The sequence below is a fragment of the Carassius auratus genome, chromosome 30 (genome assembly GCF_003368295.1).
Source record: "Carassius auratus strain Wakin chromosome 30, ASM336829v1, whole genome shotgun sequence".
NCBI classification, from domain to species: domain Eukaryota; kingdom Metazoa; phylum Chordata; class Actinopteri; order Cypriniformes; family Cyprinidae; genus Carassius; species Carassius auratus.
Window position 1 is genome coordinate 26,530,729 of NC_039272.1, and position 19,359 is coordinate 26,550,087.

The 19,359-nt window shown below is 42.1% G+C and overlaps 1 long non-coding RNA gene across 1 annotated transcript; it reads right to left on the reverse strand.

Annotated features, from left to right (window-relative positions):
- Positions 1 to 17,483: 17,483 nt before the first annotated feature.
- On the reverse strand, positions 17,484 to 19,004 carry LOC113050066 (uncharacterized). The gene is made up of 2 exons (XR_003276714.1): positions 18,587 to 19,004; positions 17,484 to 18,170 (listed from the first exon to the last, which is right to left on the reverse strand). It is a non-coding gene; the product is annotated as an uncharacterized LOC113050066 (long non-coding RNA).
- Between the last annotated feature and the right edge of the window lie 355 nt (positions 19,005 to 19,359).

Consider the following 19,359-nt stretch of genomic DNA (forward strand, 5'->3'; position numbering starts at 1 on the left):
AACATTTTTTTTTTTCTGGGATTTAGCAATCCTGTGAATCACTAAACTAATATTTAGTTGTATGACCACAGTTTTTTTTAAAACTGCTTGACATCTGTGTGGCATGGAGTCAACCAACTTGTGGCACCTCTCAGCTGTTATTCCACTCCATGATTCTTTAACAACATTCCACAATTCATTCACATTTCTTGGTTTTGCTTCAGAAACAGCATTTTTGATATCACCCCACAAGTTCTCAATTGGATTAAGGTCTGGAGATTGGGCTGGCCACTCCATAACATTAATTTTGTTGGTTTGGAACCAAGACTTTGCCCGTTTACTAGTGTGTTTTGGGTCATTGTCTTGTTGAAACAACCATTTCAAGGGCATGTCCTCTTCAGCATAGGGCAACATGACCTCTTCAAGTATTTTAACATATGCAAACTGATCCATGATCCCTGGTATGCGATAAATAGGCCCAACACCATAGTAGGAGAAACATGCCCATATCATGATGCTTGCACCTCCATGCTTCACTGTCTTCACTGTGTACTGTGGCTTGAATTCAGAGTTTGGGGGTCGTCTCACAAACTGCCTGTGGCCCTTGGACCCAAAAAGAACAATTTTACTCTCATCAGTCCACAAAATGTTCCTCCATTTCTCTTTAGGCCAGTTGATGTGTTCTTTGGCAAATTGTAACCTCTTCTGCACATGCCTTTTTTTTAACAGAGGGACTTTGCGGGGGATTCTTGAAAATAGATTAGCTTCACACAGACGTCTTCTAACTGTCACAGTACTTACAGGTAACTCCAGACTGTCTTTGATCATCCTGGAGGTGATCATTGGCTGAGCCCTTGCCATTCTGGTTATTCTTCTATCCATTTTGATGGTTGTCTTCCGTTTTCTTCCACGTCTCTCTGGTTTTGCTCTCCATTTTAAGGCATTGGAGATCATTTTAGCTGAACAGCCTATCATTTTTTGCACCTCTTTATAGGTTTTCCCCTCTCTAATCAACTTTTTAATCAAAGTACGCTGTTCTTCTGAACAATGTCTTGAACGACCCATTTTCCTCAGCTTTCAAATGCATGTTCAACAAGTGTTGGCTTCATCCTTAAATAGGGGCCACCTGATTCACACCTGTTTCTTCACAAAATTGATGACCTCAGTGATTGAATGCCACACTGCTATTTTTTTGAACACACCCCTTTCAACTAATTGCCCAATTGCACAGCCTTAAGAGCGTGCATATCATGAATGCTGGGTCTCATTTGTTTTCTGAGAATCTACTGAACCTACTGGTAACTTGTTTGCCACGTAGCAATAAAAAAATATACGAAAAACCTTGATTATTCTGGTTAGTCACATTGTACTGCTATTATTTTGAACAATACTGTATATACAGGTGCTGGTCATATTATTAGAATATCATCAAAAAGTTGATTTATTTCACTAATTCCATTCAAAAGTGAAACTTGTATATTATATTAATTCATTACACACAGACTGGTATATTTCAAATGTTCGATCAGTCTGTGGCACTGCTCTGGTGTTATGAGAGCCCAGGTTGCTCTGATAGTGGCCTTCAGCTCTTCTGCATTGTGGGGTCTGACATATTGCATCTTCCTCTTCAAAATACCCCACAGATTTTCTATGGGGTTAAGTTCAGGCGAGTTTGCTGGCCAATTAAGAACAGGGATACCATGGTCCTTAAACCAGGTACTGGTAGCTTTGGTGCCAACTCCTGTTGGAAAATGAAATCTGCATCTCCATAAAGTTGTTCAGCAGCAGGAAGCATGAAGTGCTCTAAAACTTCCTGGTATATGGCTGTGTTGACCTTGGACCTCAGAAAACACAGTGGACCAACATCAGCAGATGACATGGCACCCCAAACCATCACTGACTGTGGAAACTTTACACTGGACCTCAAGCTACGTGGATTGTGTGCCTCTCCTCTCTTCTTCCAGACTCTGGGACCCTGATTTCCAAAGGAAATGCAAAATTTACTTTCATCAGAGAACATAGCTTTGGACCACTCAGCAGCAGTCCAGTCCTTTTTGTCTTTAGACGCAACTGTCAAGTCAGCAGTTTTCCCTATGATTGTTTAGCCTACAGAACTAGACTTAGAGACCATTTAAAGGCTTTGCAGGTGTTTTGAGTTAATTACCTGATTAGAGTGTGACACCAGGTGTCTTCAATGTTGAACCTTTTCACAATATTCTAATTTTCTGAGATACTGAATTTGGGCTTTTCCTTAGTTGTCAGTTATAATCATCAAAATTAAAAGAAATAAACATTTGAAATATATCAGTCTATGTGTAATAATTGAATATAATATAAAAGTTTAACTTTTTGAATGGAATTAGTGAAATAAATCAAGTTTTTGAAGATATTCTAATTATATGACCAGCACCTGTATATACAATTAAGTCAAGTCAATTAGTTTATTTTTTACTTTTTGTGCAGCTCTTTTTACATATTGTTCCTAAGCAGTTTGGCAGAAAATCATTTTAATATTTATAATTTACTAATATATTATAGTTTCTTTTATCAAATTAATTATATAGTTAACAGTTTGTGGCACTACAAGCAATCAAGCATTTTGCATATTCTATATAGTATATATCGCCTTACATGAGTATACTATCCAACTTAAGAGCTGGCTGATAATATAGATACATTTTGCTACGAAAAAAAAAATAGGCAGTTGAGATTTGCTGTATTGTATGTATTGCTTTACATGAGTGTACTCTGTGTATATAGATAATGTTGGATATACTTCTGTATTCAACTTTATATAAAAAGCTGTGCAATCCAGTTCACACTTTGCAACAATAGTCACACAGTCAACCCCCTTTTGCTTTACATGAGTATGTAGTTAGGTAAAGTAGAATGTGAATGGATTTCCATGAGAATGTGTTGAATCTTTCATTGTATAATGTAAAGGCCAGCTAACCACCTAAGAGATTTTTAATGTAGCATTTTTTTTTTTTACAGTGTACTAATTTTAATGCATTGATTGATGTATAATTGTCTCACTTGTATGCTTTTAAACATGAAGTCTTGGCTTCAGTTGGCAGCAGCTAAACGATTTAGAGACATGTGAATGCATGTAAATGACCGTTGAGTCTGCACACAGAGAAAAGTGATGTCCACTGTCTTATAATACAATGCTTTACATGACCATTTCTGCTCTTTTGTTGATGTGGCATAGTCATAGAGCCTCCCATATGGTTTCTGTCCACTCCCAAATCCTAAACCATTGTCATTGATTTACTGTGTGTATTCCCCAGACACCTAATCGGACCCTAACGAACCTCAACAGCTTGTGCAAGACAAGGGCCATTAGGCTTAATGGTTAAGGGCATCAAAGGGAGTACGCTGAGAGACCGAAGGAGAAAATGAAGTTAAGGGGACGGGGTTTGCAGACTGCTAGTCTGTGGCTGTAGTTGTAATTTATGACAATGCCCCTGAGCCTAAGCCTGACTCTGAGTCTAAGTTTAAAGCTGGAGACTTCAGAGAACGAGACAGATAAAAGAGATAACAAGAACAGGGATGAGAGAAAAACGTGTTTCCTTTTAACTTATTGCTTGGTCTGGAAATGTATCTTAAACAGCTGCGGTTTAAGATGATAGATATCATGGATTTTTAAAGGGGCACCTTGATCCATGAATCTTTGTGACACAGTGGAAAAATATTGTATCATCAATAGGGAAATGTGATTGCCTTTTTTTTTGGTCTCAGCTAAAGGCCAGTCTTATTTTAAACCAGCGAAAATTCAATTTAAATAAAGGAAGAGAAACTGGTCTACAGTCGGTTACTTTCCCCACTGAAAACCAACATATGTTGTGTTTTAGATGCTGGATCTTGGAATAGTTTACCCCAAAATAAAACATGTTATTTCCTTATTATGCCATTCCAAACCTTTATGCTGTTTTATTCCATGCGGATCATGAAAGGAGAATGTTTAAATCATGCTGATGAATTGAATGTTGTGATTATTCACTGATTCTTTCAGAGAGGCTTTTATTAGGCACATCATTACATCAGAATATGGCGACAAATGACTGTTGAGACTCTCAAAAGATTTTGTAAAAAAATCAGGGTCAGTCACATCATGATTGTTTTCATCCTGTATTATCAGTGTGTATGTATACTGCTTAAGCCCCCCCCCCAACACAACAATATGGCTAAATAAATTGATTATGGATTTATACTGTTTTTGGGATGATTTAATCAAGGAACTAAGATGTCCTGGTTCTCATTCATATTCAAAACAAATTTAGATTCATATGTTCAGGGGGTGTATTCATTAAGTAGGTCCAACCAATGAAATGCTTCAAAGTCAGCACAAAACAAAGAGTTTGTTCGCTATAATCAGTCTTTGAAACCAGAAAAAAAGCTGCAAATAATCACTTTTGTCTCAATGTTCTGTATAGTGTATGCATGGAAGTGAATGAATCTTCTCATATCACTTTAATAATGCCAGTTAATAGTGATCAAACACCAAGAACAATTTTTTTAACAAATATTTTCCCTATAGACAAACAGATCAAAATGTAAGTTATTCAATGATACAAACAAGAAACAACGTTTGATGCCATTGATGACCACCGTGACTTTTGTATGGCTTCAGAAGACTGCACAAGGCTTGCTGGAGCTAGACGTTTTATGGATGTTGACCCCAAACACTATGTTGATGGTCTCAAGGCTCATGTACTGCAGAATGGTTTCTTAAGCGAAGCAACTTTTTTCTTGTTAAGGTACTTCAGCTCTCTGCTGGGGGACATCTTCAGTATCATTCAGTTAATGTAGTGCAAGTCTCTGTGGCTGTCTGCGAGGACTGGTGAACTCCATCACACTGGCATATGTCAATAGTCTACGGCGCCTGTATTCGTCAAACCCTGGGAAAGAGTCCTGTGTACAGACAGTGTGTAAATTGCCTGTCATCAATTATTAAGAGAAGCATTTGCCTTCTGATTGATCAGCCCCTAATGCATCTTCTAATCATTGCAGTTAAAGGAGTTTTTTCCTGCTGATCAAAAACGGTCGAAATCGAGAGGTCTGGTCTGGCTGCAGATGAGTGATAAGACGATGACTGAGAACTGACATTTCACTAGTTCACGCTTACATATAATTAGCTGAGGTATGGTATGCGTATTTGGCGTGCTGTCCGGGGAAGGGCTCCGAGCTCGGGAATTGCCCGAAGCTAGAGTACCCCCCCTTCCCCGTATATTGTAAAGTGAACTTGAAGTGAGGAGATGGGGTGGAGGAGGGATGCTGATAAACCGTCAATGGATAGAGGTAAGTCAGCGATATTTATACTGTGGGATTGATTACTTGATTGTGGTCCACCTGTGATGATTAGGCTAAGTATCTGACGCGCTCCTCCCGAATCTTCATAGATAATTACATTTCACTAGTTCACGCTTACATATAATTAGCTGAGGTATGGTATGCGTATTTGGCGTGCTGTCCGGGGAAGGGCTCCGAGCTCGGGAATTGCCCGAAGCTAGAGTACCCCCCAAAAAGGCAAATGTACAGGAGGACAGCCGCCAGTTTAAAGAATGCCCCCCAAAAAGCAGAGTACTGGCGGGGGCTGATTTGGTTTCTGAGAAGTTATCTCGTTGGCAGGCTGGAAGGGCCTACGTACTCCGGAGGGAGCGACTTGGGCGTTGAGAGAGTAGGCCCTACCAGCTGCAGCTAGTGAACTACGTGGTAGTTGGCGCCCGGTCGGTAGGGCTCGGGCCGATGCTCAACTGGAGTTTTTTGGCGTTGGATCGGTGAGCCCTGCCGGCCGATGAGGAGGAGCGGCGTGGTTGTGGTGCCCGACCGGGAGGACCCGAGTTGCCTCGACCGGAATAGGTCACGGTGTCGGCGTACGGGCCCTACTGGCTGATAGCCCCTGCTATTCAGTGGGTGAAGGGCCTAACGCTGACCGAGAGGGCCCATGAAGCCTCCGACAGGAGATTGAGACTCAGGATGACGGACGTCTGGGTCCTCTCGGTTAGGCAGATAAAAAGCTTTTGGGCCAGCCGACAAGGAGGACTCTGGCAACATCCGAAGGGAGATCCCGACTCACGGCATCGGCTGGATGAGATTCACTTGCGGCTGGCAAGCATAGGCCCGTCCGGGAGACTCTCGCCAGACGTCTGAAGGGAGCGCACGCGACAGACGGGTAAGCCTCGGCGGACGGGGAGGGTTGGAAAGGAAAACCCGACTGGGAGGACTCTCGCAGCATCCGATGGGGCCTCAAACTCAGAACATCGAACGGGTAAGCCTCGCCAGACGGGGTTAAAAGATGTGAGAGTAGCTGAGGGTAGCTTTTTTTTTTTTTTTTTTTTTTTTTTTTTTTTTTTGCAGGATTTGGCGAGAGGACGAGACTCGTGGCGTCGGACGGTTAAGCCTCGCCTACCGTCAAATGGAAAGGTAAGTTGTGTGGCCGAGAGACTGTTGCCGACGTTCGAAGGGAGCACACACATCGAACGGGTAAGCCTCGCCGACCGTAGGGTGGAAACGTAAAGCAAGTCTGACCAGGAGGCTCTCGCCAGCGTCCGAAGGGAGCACACACATCGAACGGGTAAGCCTCGCTGACCATAGAAAAGGAAAAGGTAAGGTTGTCTAACCGGGAGGCTCTCGCCGGCGTCCGAAGGGAGCACGCGCATCGAACGGGTAAGCCTCTCCGGATGGCGGACAGAAAAGGTAACGATAGGTGGCCAGGAGGCTCTTGCCAGCGTCCGGCGGGGACAAACTGGGTGAGCCTCGCAGGCCGTAGGTTGGAAAAGGTAAGTTTGCGTGGTCGTTAGGCTGTAGTCGGCGTTTAAGGGAGTTTGCTACTCCTGGCAAGAGACGGTTTAGCCTTGGTGACCATAGGAAGGAAGGAGAGTTTATTGTGTGTTAGGTACTTGCAGCATTTAAGCAGCTTGCTTGTAGGTTAGTAACCTGAAACACACAGTAGGGTCGTGGTTGGCTGGCCAGGAGGCTGTCGCCGGCGTCCGATGGGAGCACTCACGTCGGACGGGTAAGCCTCGCTGGCCAAGGGTGGAAAAGGTCAGGTTGTCTAGCCAGGAGGCTCGGACCGACGTCCGATAGGAGCTTAGCTCCAGGAATCGAACGGGTAAACCTCTCTGGCTGAAGGACGGAAAAGGTTGTCCGGCCGGGAGGCTCTTACCTTCGTCCGACAGGAGCTTAGCTCCCGGATAGAACGGTTAAGCCTCGCTGGCCAAAGGACGGAAAAGGTAAGGTTGTCTAGCCGGGAAGCTCTCGCCTACGTTAGATGGGAGCCTTAACTCCATGCGTTGGGCGGGTAAACTTCTCCGTACGAAAGACAGAAATGGAAAAGCAGGTAGCCAGGGGCTTTCACCTACGTCCGAAGGGAGTGTGAGCTCCAGGCAACGAACGGGTAAGCCTTGTTGGCCGCAGAATGGAAAAGGTGAGGTTGTCTGGCCGGGAGGCTCTCGTCAGCATCCGATGGGAGCTCAAGCTCTTGGCATCGAAGAGAGAAGCCTTGCCGGCCATAGGATTGAAAAAAGGTAAGGTTATCTGGTCGGGAGGCTATGGCCAGCATCCGGTGTCTTTTTATTTATTATTTATTTATTTACTTATTTTCTATATTTATTTGTATTTTCATTTATTATATTTATTAAAATTGCGACACCAGATGGGTAGTCACTCCAGCCATCGGAGGGAAAATTGAGATTGTTTTATCTGCGAAGAGCCCGTTTGTGTTCGGCGAAAGCGTAACTTGCGGTATTGAATGGGTACATCTTGCCATCGAAGGGAAAATTTATTTGGGCTGCAATGTACTCATTGGTGTTCGATAGGTAAATGTCGCTTTTTTTTTTTTTTTTTTTTTTTTTTTTAATCGGGTAAGCTTCGCTGGTGGTTGGATGGAAAGTCCAAGATTGATTAAGTGGGAAAGCATCTGGCAGGATTTTGATATTTGCGTTGTCAAACGAGTAAGCTTTGCTGATAGTTGAATGGAGAAGGCAAAGGTTGGTTCAACCGGGAGCCCTCTTGCAGCGCCTGGCAGGGAGTTTGATACTAAGGATGATTTATAATGGTTGGATGGAGAAGGCAAAGGTTGGTTCAACCGGGAGCCCTCTTGCAGCGCCTGGCAGGGAGTTCGATACTAAGGATGATTTATTTGTCTACGAGGGTAGACGCTGTGAGGCTTACTTGGATAATTGTTTAGCACATCCAATGAGCTGCTTCCGATAATGAGTCCGAAAAAATCTTGGTGCAGTCATAGTATCCGAAATTAAGCGTGCAAAAATAAATTAGGATTTCCTGTGCCAGTGTACCCCAAATGGGTGCCATGTATCGGCGATGTGGTCATTGTCAGCACGTGAGATCGATGGTACATATCGACGATGTAATCGTGCATGGGTGGAGTAAGAGAAAGATTCTTTATACTGTCTGAGCTTACTATTTACCATTTTGACCATGCAGGTGCACGAAAAGAGCCTATGGAATCGCCCATAATCAAAAAAAAAAAAAAATATATATATACACTTTCGGAAGTACTGATACACTGGTATTAAGTATAAATACTATATTTAAATACTGCTAGTTCATGTAGTCGGCACTACGATCATCTCGCTTGTCCAATGATTTTTTTTTTTTTTTTTTTTTTACCTACGGGCTCACATCGTCCTTTGGGGGCACGGGCGAGCGGGAAATGCAGTGCTGAGATGGGATAACGGAGCGGTTTGATTAATTAAGGTAGGCCGAATTAAGGTAGGCCGCCTAATGATTATTATAAAAAACGTTGGTTGGAGAATGGGCCTAATATCGTCTTGGCTATTGTCGATACATGATGCCATCTCCGCAACCTCAGATGCATGGCATGCCTTTAGGCGGAGGTGATGTGTGGTATTTTTTTTTTTTTTTTTTTTTTTTTTTTTTTTTTTTTTATATATTTAAGTGTAGGAAAGGCTCCTGCGGGAGCAGACGCTGCAACAGCAGTGGGGAGAACGGGAAAGGCTCCTGCGGGAGCAGACACTGCTACGGCAGTGTGGAGGTACAGGAAAGGCTCCTGCGGGAGCAGACACTGCGCGGCAGTGAGGAGGTGTAGGAAGGCTCCTGCGGGAGCAGACACTGCACAGCAGGGAGAAGGTGTAGGAAGGCTCCTGCGGGAGCAGACACTGCACAGCAGTGAGGAGGTATAGGAAGGGCTCCTGCGGGAGCAGACACTGCTGCGGCAGTGGGGAGATACGGGAAAGGCTCCTGCGGGAGCAGACACTGCTGCGGCAGTGGGGAGATACGGGAAAGGCTCCTGCGGGAGCAGACACTGCTGCGGCAGTGGGGAGATACGGAAAAGGCTCCTGCGGGAGCAGACGCTGCAGCGGCAGTGGGGAGATACGGGAAAGGCTCCTACGGGAGCAGACACTGCAGCGGCGGTGGGGAGATACAGGAAAGGCTCCTGCGGGAGCAGACACTCCAGCGGCGGTGGGGAGGTACAAGAAAGGCTCCTGCAGGAGCAGACACTGCAGCGGCGGTGGGGAGGTACAGGAAAGGCCCCTGCGGGAGCAGACACTGCTGCGGCAGTGAGGAGGTACATGAAAGGCTACTTGCTTCGGCTGCTGTAGATGTTGGCTGTGGGAAGAGTAAAAAGTGTTAGTAATATTTGATGGGGCAAGCTAAAAATGGATGGGTAGCCTACTGTGTTACCAGCTTAGCAATTTGTTGCCTGATTTGACGATTCCTCAGGCCTTGTCCACCTTATTATGTTCCTGTTGGAAAAGCATCTTTCCTCTCATTTGGCCTCCGGGCTCTTTAGACGGACTCCCGAGTGGATATGTTTGGAACGCTGTTTTCACGTTGTATTATGGACTGTGGAAACAGAGGCTTTTGGAAACGATTGAGCATGTTTAGTCTTGTAAGGCGTTGTACCGAAAGACATGATTATAGCAGTAACGTTAACCCCTTACAAGATACCCCCCATTTTTGGCATGGAGGCAGAAATTATGTACCCAAAATAAAGATGTTTCTGTTCATGATTCTTTCTGACTAGATCCATGATCAACATTTGTCCACGAGCTAACACTTTGACGTTTACCGTTCAGGAATAGGAATAGTTTTCCTGACATGATGGAAAATTAATCACTGGAATTATGTTTTATCGAAATATTGGTCAGATATAAAAGCCAAAGTCTTTGGACTTCAATTGATGCGCGGCTTATCCAGATCAAGTAAGAGAGTGATGTTTAATGTGCTGTGAAAACGAAACATAGACTGGGGCCGTTGGCGATGCTTGCAGCAAATGGGTTAACGGCAGTTATGTGCTATTTGCTTCCAAGTGGTTTCTAAAGAGACTTACTTTCCGGTTTTCCGTATTACGGTCCTTAAAAGGCGATGGTAATTTTACTCATGCTTGCTATCCTGCATCAAAACACGAGGGCAGATGCGTTTTAGATTAATTTTGAGTGATCACGCCAGTGAATGGTAAAATAGGTCCCTAAATGATTTGGTCCTACCAGAAGACTTGCATGCAAATGAAAATTTTTAAATTAAATTAAGCGTTTAGCAGGCGCTTTTATCCAGAGACTTTTTTTTTTTTTTTTTTTTTTTGAACTTATGTCTATCATTTCGGCGAGGTTTAAACGTGCGCGGTAAGGCGAATGTAACAATAATAATAATAATAATAATAATGCATTTTATTTGTAGGAACAAACGCCAAAAGCAATACAATAATTCATTAAAGACAGACGGTCTTGAATAAATGTGACTTAATCAACAAAAATCGCCCAACATAGGTGCATGCAGAAGAAGTACATACCATAGCGTAGGGGCTTTATATGAAAAGGCTCTTTCCCCCATGGTCTTTAGCTCACATTATGGCTGGTGAAGTGAAGAGTTAGTAGAGCGAAGAGAGCGTGATGGAATATCAGGACTGATGAGTTCACAAAAATACTCAGGTGCAGTCCCATGAAGTGCCTAGTATGTTAAGATAAGAATTTTAAAATCAATTCTCGTGTTTACGGGAAGCCCGTGTAATTGTGAAAGAACCGGTGTAATGTGTTCGCGAGGAGAAGTACAAGCGTGCGGCAGAATTTGTATACTGAAGCTTGCTCAACGATTTAGCTGGAAGGCCTGAGAACGAGGCATTACAATAATCTAACCTAATGCCTTTGGCTTCGTGGTTAAAAAGTGGCATCATCATCCGACGGAACGGTGTATCTGTAGTCCAAATCTATGCGGAATCCACACCCCGGATCAGCGGGTGGCGGTAATGCACCTTTACGTTGGTTTGCCAAAACCTCCGTAAAACACTACTAGAAGAAGACGGAACAAAACTTTAGCCGCAAGACTGCTTTTAGATGCAACACTTTGAATGCAAACTGCCGTAAAAATCCAATGAAGAAAAAGAAGAACCTGTTTTTTAGCGTCTTCGCCTGGAAATGTATTAGTCTGCGCGCCGCTAGAGGAAGCGGCCTCGAACTGCCACTCGGCCGGAACGCCGTGGTGAAAGGCTGAACCGTGGTTGGATTCTTTCTGCTGCAATCCAGCGCTCGACGAGAGCTCGGTCTCGGGCGGCGCGATCGTGTATCGAGCAGGCAAGCTCGGAGTTGCACGGTCTATTGGCCACGATGTGTGGCTTGGCGAGGATAGCAGCTGTCGCGATGACGCTTAATGCTGCTCAACGGCCGTGTTTGGCTGGGTAGAAATGATCTCGGGTCCGGCAAAAGCAGCAGGTCTTATAAATCCCCTGTGTAGCACTCTTCGTTGGTACGAAAATTGGGTCTGTGATAAGGTGACTGACGAGGCGAACCAGCATGCTGATAAACCGTCAATGGATAGAGGTAAGTCAGCGATATTTATACTGTGGGATTGATTACTTGATTGTGGTCCACCTGTGATGATTAGGCTAAGTATCTGACGCGCTCCTCCCGAATCTTCATAGATAATTACATTCTGTGGATATGGTAACTTTTGGGAAGAGACTATGATCTTTGTTCAAGCAGCACTTCATATATTTTGATTAGCAGGTTTATAGCTTGCCTGATGTGACATATGCAGTTCTCTTACAGTCAAAATAGTAAATCACTGGTGTTTAAGGGCTTTGAATAACCTCCTAATAAGTGTTTCAGTTCTTTATGCATTCTTCATATTGTGGAAATTGTGCAAAGCCATCTTTTTTTAAAATAAAGGATGAATAAAGATCTAATTCTAGTTGGAAAGTAATCATTTCACAAATAATATTTTCTAATAATTTCTTGCAAATAATATTTTTTAATATGCACCTTAATTTGAATGCATATTGAAAATGCAAAACGTATTGTCTCGTCACATTCAGTTAGGAATTGCATGAATCAGGTAAATGATACCATATTTTCAATTCAAAATGGTAATTTCTGAGAAAAAAGTAGTTTGTATCGCTGGATATTGCTGTTGGTTGTTCAACATGTCTTCTGTAAAACAGCTGTTAAATATGAAATGTTTCACTACTTTCTATACAACCTTAAAACTGATGCTTCTAGCTGGAAATTGTGCTCTGCTTCTGTGAACGATAAATTCCTCCTCCTACCTTACTTAAAGAGTAAGTTTGAAACATTTTTGTCATCCTAACAACACTGAGTGTAGCAGACCAGTGTATTTCTCTGGGACTGAGTGCCTTATAAGTAAGAGAACACTGTTGTTTTTGCTGTTTCAGAATAAGTGAAATGCACATGTGTTAATGAAGTGAACCATTTCAGTGCAGGCTGATGTTTTATACCATAGCCTTATTGAATAAGCCCTGAAAAACGTTTTTCTCCTTTCACCCACAGAAACCTGGCTGTTCTCACGCTAAGACAGGAAAAGCAACATCTGTTATTTTTTTTAGCTTTAGTGGTTCTGATGAGATGCCTGCATTGCCTCTACCTACCTCTGTGTGGACACATGCCAGCTACATTAAAGTCTCGGTTGCACTGGCTCTGCCAGCACACACACAACTAAGTTGCATACTTCCAACCAGCCCATCATCTCTGCCAAGAGTTCAGTGGAGCAGCCAGGCCTGCAGTTTGTCTTTGAGGTTTCATTGGAGATGAAAAGGTTAACAGTTAAGTCGACTTTCCCGTCCAAACATTTCCCATGATGTGTAACAAATTTTATCCATAACCCTAATCCTATCCCTTACTCCAACCCTAACCTAGAAATGAACCCTAATATAAATGTAATGGAAACGTCTGATAAAAACCTGTCTGTTAGACTTCCCTTTTACGCTGCTGCCAGCTTCCCAAGCCCACTGTCTTTCTCTGCTCCATTGTTCTGGTAAGAGTGAGGTCATTCAGGCTCTGACCCCTGATCAAGAGCAGCGATCCCCTTGTCTCCTGGGTAATAGGATTACCTTGCGCATGTGGGCCCACTCTTATTTCTCTTCAAAGGGGGCAACAAGACTCCCAACAGGGCAACATTGTCTTCATCCTCAGTGCTAAAAGGACATTTTTTGTTTCAACAGACTCTTAATCTTAATTCCTAAGCAGATGTCTTTGTGCAAATAAGAGGCTACAGTCGGCTTTTAGCTGTTGCTTCTGACGGGATCCTATTAGACGTAGTTTAGCAGCTAATTTAACACTGTTTCTGTTTATCACCTGCACATATGGGAAGTCCGGCATCCGGGCTTAGTTACAGAAAAGCTTTTTAGTTTTAGTGATGGCAGTCGGAATATGTGTGATACTTTAGTTTCCTTTCTGACACTCAGATTTAAAGTTGCAAAATCAGACACCAAATACCGAATTGAAGCTGACATGTATGGAACAGTGGCACGGTGAACCTGAAATCACATACTGTTTTTATGTAAGACTGAGACTTATTGCAGATTTAATGTTTGCATTAAGGACTGCTCTGGATCAGCGTTTTATAAAGGATAGGAAAAAAATATTTTAGGCATACGCACTTTGCAAGCGTGCCAAAATGTGCCGCAGACCTTGTGCTTCCTCAACACCATCTTTGTCTGGCTTGTGCCCTTCAAGAGGCTGCTCTTAGGTGCACTTAGTGTTGAGTACTCCTCTCACACACCCGGACCCGGACTCCAGATGTGCCTGAGGTGAGGGGCGACAGAGGCCCTGTCAGACCAACGGTCCATTAATTGCAGACAGTCCCAGGCTGCAGGACCCTGCTTGAGTGGGGTTATCACACTGGACATTTTCCTTTCTCTGAGGGCCTGTGACAGGTGAAAAGAAAGTGGGAACATTGATCTGATAGGTGGGGTTGGTGGGAATGGGGAAGTCTCTACAGGTGTGAGCTGCCACAGTTGCTATATTTCCATCCAAAGATTCAAAGTAAACTTATGCGCAAAAGTGGAAAATTGCATAAAAGCTTTGCGAATAAAGCACCATTTCCATCCAGCGAGTCAAATAGAACAAAATCGTCACTTCCTGGTAAACTGGCACTAAATATTACATTAAAATTTTTTTTTTTTGCATTTAGCAGATACTTTTATCCAAAGTGACTTACAGTGCATTCAGGCTATCAATTTTTACCTATCATGTGTTCCCGGGGAATTGAACCCCCAACCTTATGCTAGTTTGCTTGCTAACGCAACACTCTACCAGTTGAGCTACAGGAACACTACTAAATATTACAGAGAAAAGTAGGAGAAGGCAATGAATGTAATAATTTTCATATATGATAAATTAATTGCACCTCAGAATGAGCAGACAAAACACAATAAATGCAGTCATATACACAATAAATAGCTTTCGGAGGGGGAGGCTACTGTTTGGGAACACAGTCATTTAAGACAACTATACAGAAATACTTTGACGACAGACTTTGTTCAAGCATTTCAGAATGACCATAAAAACATATAGATGTTGTGAATGAGATCGGTCCGCTGCTAGTCAACTTACCTTGTCTCATAGTAAAAAGTCGCATCACTTTTTTGGTGCACATGGAAAATTTGCTTCCATTATTGTTTATGCAATTTGTTTTTTATCCTACTCAACTGTGTGCATAGGTTTTTTATGCGCAGTTGTAGAATTTATTCACATCTTGGCGTTTAAATCCAGTGTTTTTTTATATGATATTTCAAAATGCGCATAAAATTTAGGTGGATGGAAACATAGCTAGTGACTGAGATATAGTGGGAAGTAATAGATATGAGAAATTGGGGGTAAGGGAGATAATTCTGCACAGAGTGAGTTAGAGAAGCAACAAGTAATATGTATTTGTATATGTACATCCTTATTAGCATATTTGCGGTGTCTAATTGGATGAACGAAGCATGTTTACATAATAGTACATTCACTATTATTGCCGACTGTTTAATCAAGTTCTTCAGAATTAATGTTTAGGACTATAAAGGTAAGAATTAAATGGTTTTATTTGGTGGACTGACAGCAACACATGTTTTGGGAATGTGCACTAAATTGAAATATATTGAATAAATGAAGCTTCTAGAATGAAAACATGAGCGGTCACAATTCTAATGTGTTCTAGGGCTTAATTTGTGGATGCCAAGCTGTTCTAAGTAATAATCATTATGTTGCTCCATTGTTGCTAGGGTGTTTTGGGTGGTTGATATTACTAAATGCTGGAATACACTTCCCAACTTTTACAATTCTATGTGACACTGAACAAAGTGAGGATTATCAGTCTTTCAAGCTGTTCCGAATACAACAAACTCAACATAAAAAATAAAAACCATTTGTTTTCTAAAATTTTCTCAATCAATGAATCTATCTATCTTTAATTTCAGTAAAAAAACAAAAAAAAACAAAAAAAACAACAACATTAAGTAGATATACTGAGATCATTAACTGATAGAACATTAAAGGATTAGTACCCCCCCCCACGCCCAAAAGAATTTTTTTAAAATTAATTAATTACTAGCACTCATTTTGTTCAAAACCCGCAACACCTTCGTTCATCTTCGGAACACAAATTAAAATACTTTTGATGAATTGTGACCCTCCATAGACTACAACATAGCAATGAATCTACAACAGTCAAGGCCCAGAAAGGGTTGTAAGGACATCATTAAAATAGTCCATGTGTCATCAGCGGTTCACCCTTAATTTGTTTAAGTTATGAAAATACTTTTTGTGTGCAAAAAAAACAAAATGATAAATAAAAAAAACCTTTCAATAGAGATGATAACTTTACTTTTTTTTTGCAAAGCCTTACTTATAAAATGCAGAATATTCAGACAATTACCTATGAGAGAAGGATGTTCTCTGTGTCGTGGTACTCTTGTAAATACACGATGAAGACTGACACAGAAGAGAAGACAGTTTTGAATAAAGTTATTTTTGATTTCTTTGCAGACAAAAGTATTCTCATAGCTTCTGGAACTGAACCACTGATGTCACATGAACTACGGTATCTTAACTCGGTCCTTAACTACTTTTCTTCCATTGAATGTGGTAGCTGTGTATGGAGGGTTAGAAAGCTGTCTGATTTCACCAAAAATATCTTAATTTGTGTTCCGAAAATGAATAAAGATCTTCCTGGTTTGGAACAACACGAGGGTAAGTAATTATTGACACAAGTATGTTATTTTCTGAGTGAACTAACCTTTTAAGATTAGTGTCTTTTTAAAGAAAGCATACATGAGCCCACATATTGCAGTAAAAACATGTCTCTTCTCTGTCACCATAGCTATGTTGCAACAAATCCTGACCCCAGGCTGCATCTATCTGATGATTGCTTTGATTCATAAAGTCCCTGGTTTTCTATTTCGCTCTTCCACTTCCTTCCGCAGAGAGCAAAGCAGGGGACAATGCTTTATTGTGTCCTCAAAGCTGCCTTATTAGAGAGGCTGCTGAAAGCTTCTGCCTCCGTGCGGAGTCTTTTTAGAGACACTTAATGAGGGACATGATTCTAGCTTTTCATGGAAAACTGGAGTTAAAGTGACTCAGTTCTTAATCATACCTGCTACATGATGGAACATAGGTCAATGTCTGACAAAGAAAACCGAGTGAGGACACGGAGTGTTTGTATGAAAGATCTAAATTTTATATTGTTTACAGATTGCATTGTACTGTCAGCTGTGTTGAAAATGCATTGAAAAACAGAGGTTGTGTCATCAATTCAATAGTAAAACAAAGTTGTACAGGTCATAGTTTATAGGTCAGGGTGTAATTACATAAACAAGTTGGTTAGCTCAGGGGGGCACTGTTGCTCAACCTTTGAACCTCAAATTCTTTCAAGCAAGCCACTACCATTACTTCTTTTGAATCAGTGCAATGCATTTACAGTGGTGTACAAAAGTGTGAGACCAGAGTGACAATCTGGATTCAAAAATTTGATTTAAACCTGTAAAATAAACAGGTAGATTTAGAATTGTGGATATTAAATGGATTAAATGGATGCATAGCAGAAGCATTTTACTAGTGAGCTCAGGCTTTTGGACCCCACTGTTTATGTTACACTATGTTAAGTCTCTGTATGATATATCAAGCTGACTTCAAAGTTCATTTGTGTTAATTTATTAAACCAGCCTTGCTGTTGTCACCTGACGTTTTGCACTAGACAGAACTCAGCTGTTGTTGCTGAAAGTTTCCCTAAACTTTCTCCTGACCCTTAGCTAAGTATTAATCTGTCTAAGTGGCCTAGCACAGACCGGTGAGCTGAGAGGGGCTGAGTGCCGCCAGTCCAGATGCCCCATAGTGAGAGGTCTGCATGCGGCTAGTTTTAGATAACAGCAGGGGCACCAGCGACTTCAAACGGTTTTAGCCTCTGCTGTCAGTCTGATCAGAAATAATGAGACATGTTTGTTATCACCCCAGTTTTTTTCTGAGAAATCCTGAGGAACATTTCCAGTAGGCCTATGAGTGGAGTTTAAGTGTTTAAAACAAAGCAAAGGCGATTGAACAAAAAGCTGAATGAGTGAACACTTGCATTATTTCTGTCTTTTTCAGGATTCTTTGTATTTCCCCTTATTGCCCTTTCTAATGCTGAAACTGTAACTATCATTCTTGCAAATCTAAACTGGCATAAAAAGTGCCCACAAACACACTAATAAGCAACACCTGATGGCTGAGGGAATAGTCACCAAAGTTTCCTTTTTCCTTCACTCCAGTAAAGAGCTGGGTAATGCTGAATGGTCTCAGCTGAAAGAGAAGAGTATTTTGTCTGTGGCTGCATCCTTGACGGCAGCTTTTATTAACTTGGCAGCAGATTTGTTATTTGTTGCTTTGTCACTCATGGTCTTCATCCATTTAACCCAGCCAAGATGTCTCTGTTTGTCCGAGTTGTTGCACATCAGCCTGCGAATAAACAAAACGCCTCAAGAATGGGACGAACAGTTAATTTTTTAGAAAAGCTAAACTCGCTTTGAAGTCGCAAAGATCAATATATATATATATATATATATATAAAATTATACACAAAAAGGCCATGCTAATGAGTTTGCAGTGATGGGAATAGTGTTGGTAAAAATAGACAATGATTGCAGTGATTACATATTTTTGAAGGCCAACCCATATGTTCTCTCAACAATAAGCCGGGATTTTTCTACTGGCATTTGGGTTATGCAAAAACCAACAAACATTTATGGTTCTTACACCTTGACAGCCCCTGTAGTTCTTTAAAAATGTGTGACGAGTGAGGTGGGGCCAAGAGCCGTGGGAGTGGAGCAAGGCCAGTAGAGTAAATGATGATGAGTAATACCTGCATCACTCACCAGTCTCAAGTCCCGGAGCCGGAGCCTGCTGCCGTCCCCCATGATTGGGCAGGAACAGGGAATGGGGGATTGCTGGCTGTCCTCATTAAGAGCAGCCATTGCTGTCCACCAAAGATGTCCGGTACCATCGCATGGCACCGTAAGAAAGAGCCTCTCAGCTGGTTGAGGACCAAGTGACAGTGTGTTCAGGAATTATTTTTTCTTTTCCTCTTCCCTCTCTCATCTCTGTCTCTCCTCATCCTTCCATCTCTTCTCTTGCCTCGTCTGTCCTTACCCCAAGGTACTGCGGCCATCTTGCCAGCTTGACAAGATATTTTGTTCATATGAGCCTGTGACTGGGAAATTTGTCACACATCTCAATAACTGTAATGTGATAAACATCTCAGTAACTACAAGGTAACTCAAAAGTCCAATTACAAAGTCCACCTTCCAGCTAAATTTTGCCCTAATTAAACACACCTGAACTAGCTAATCAAGGTATTCAGGATCACAAGAAAATTTGTGGTAGCTGTGTAGGTGCTAAACTCTGCAGGAATTTGTCCCTCTAGTTCAGGGGTGTCAAACTCAATTCCTGGAGGGCCAGTGGCCTGTAGAGTTTTATTTCAACCCTGCTCCTACACACATAGCATGTAGTTTTCAAATGAGCTTGAAGGACTGGATTAGTTGGATCAGGTGTGTTTAATTAGGGTTGGATCTAAACTCTGCAGGGCTCAAGCCCTCCAGCAATTGGGTTTGACACCCCTGCTATAGGTAGAGCAAACCACATTGCCCAT